General features: G+C 55.8%; 1 pseudogene; it reads left to right on the forward strand.

The window, feature by feature from the left end:
• Positions 1-536: 536 nt before the first annotated feature.
• LOC101572309 overlaps positions 537-2,031 on the forward strand; it is a 10,743-nt pseudogene continuing 9,248 nt past the window's right edge.

Consider the following 2,031-nt stretch of genomic DNA (forward strand, 5'->3'; position numbering starts at 1 on the left):
TTGGCTCACCCAGCCCAAAGTCCTGTCCTCACTTTTGCCCTGCTGAACCCACCATGCATTGAGTAGATACCAGTGCCCTCCCCCTCAACCCTGCCAGGTGTTAGCCACCAGCTCAAGGATACAGAAACAGAGAGTAAAATGGGACCTGGCATCCGAGATCACACTCCCCTACACCCGATAATGTTTGTAATAGCAAATGCCAGCTGAATCTCTGTCCCTCAGTAAGGTAGACTAAGCCCTTCTTAGTAATCTATGGGGTTAACCTTGCCAGAAAGTAAAGCTTAGTGCACCCCACAGTCCTTAAATAATACTTGAGGTGCTGGAGACCTGGGCACCCTGGCTCTTGCTCATTTCTGCCATGGCAGAGGAAGGGTATTGGGAGGTGGCCTTGATCCTGGGTTGGCATTCCTGGGTCCTCTGCAGTACCAAGTACATCTTGCTGAAGGCCAAGCTCCATGGCCTCAGATGTAGAGGAGTGCCACCTGCTGGCACCTGCCACTGAGTGCGGTAGTTTATCCCTAAACTGCTGATGGAAGATGAAGATGCACGTTCACCAGACCTGCAGGCCGCCACCCAGCCCCACTCTGCAGCTTGCAGCCAGCAAGGGCAACCTGTCCAGCAGCACAGGCAAGGCCCCCTCCCAGGAGGTCAGGCATCGAGGCAATGGTCCTAGGCCATGGCTGGGTAGCCAGAAGAAAACACAGACAAGAGAAGAATCACTGAGGTAAAGTAGAGGAAGCTGAGGCCACAGGGCAAGGGGGGGAGGCACAGGACAGGGGTGAGGTGGGTGGGGGCCTGAGGGCTGAGCTCCTCTGGAAACTCCAGGGTACCCCCAGCACTGCTCTGCACCCAGAGGCAGCACCCTCAACAAGGCCTGCATCCCCAGGCTGCCACCATGTTGGGGCAGAGGCCTACACAGCTCTAGGCCTCACCTCCTTCACTGCTCTCCAACCAACATAACTCTCCTGCCCCAAGACATGTGTCCCATCCTCCAGAGAGCACGTGGGACCCCAAGGTGCTAGTGAGCAGGGAGCCAAGAGTGGGGGAACTTGGCAGAAAGGGGTCATGCTGCCTGTGGCCAAAATCGGACTCCAAGAGAGGGCACTGGCCAGTACAGCAAGAGAGGGAAGGGGAAACCTTGGCTGGCCCACGGAGGAGACCCATCAAGCTTCTGCCACTTTGTCTCCCCATTGGTAAGAGCTTCATTCTCAGAGTATTCAAGAGACTGGCAACTTGGGGCTGTGCCCCTAGGAAGCTCAAGTCGCTGGTCCCAGCCCTTTCCCCACTACAGGCTCTGGGGACACCTTTACACCATACTGTTATGTCCAACCCAGCTAGCATTTCCATGGCTCAAGCACCCATGGCAAAGATGGGACCTTCTTACATAATTGAGAAGCCCTACCTAGAACAGTGTTTTCGGGAGAGATAGGAAGGGCCTCAGGTGGGCCTAAAATCCTTAGCCAGACCCTGGCCCTTGACTGACCACCCCTTCACCAGTCCAGGCCAAAGATCAGCTGCAGGGTGAGGGCTCTGAATGACCAGCTCTCCAGTGCTTTCCAGGAGGAGAAAGATGTGCTCAGGTGCCCTGCTAGAGCTGCAGAACCAGGCCATGGAGCTTGACATACGCAGTTGGAGCTTCCCTCCAACTGCTCCCTGTTGTTAAGTCTGGCCCCACCAACCCCCTTCCCTTGGGTCCCACACAGGCCAAGGATGCACTAGCTGAGAGTGAGGCCTGCGCCCTATGTCCTGTCCCATGACCTCAGTCTCATATCTTCTGGGGTGGGGCAAGCCCAGGAAGTCACATCGAACTGTCAAACAATGGAAGGAGCACATGAAAAAGTCCATTTATAAGAAAAACACTAAGGACGCAGACTTAAGCAATGACCCACCAGACATCCTAGAGCCATCCTAGAGCCACGGGGAGGGTGGCTCAGCCCCACAGGGGTCAGGGTTGGGGCAAGGAGGGGTTTGGACTCCCTGGCCCTCAGCCTGGCTTCATCTGGGGAAAAGGCACTGTCTCAGTGTCACAGA

The sequence above is a fragment of the Octodon degus genome, unplaced genomic scaffold (genome assembly GCF_000260255.1).
Source record: "Octodon degus isolate 3935 unplaced genomic scaffold, OctDeg1.0 scaffold00112, whole genome shotgun sequence".
Lineage (NCBI taxonomy): Eukaryota > Metazoa > Chordata > Mammalia > Rodentia > Octodontidae > Octodon > Octodon degus.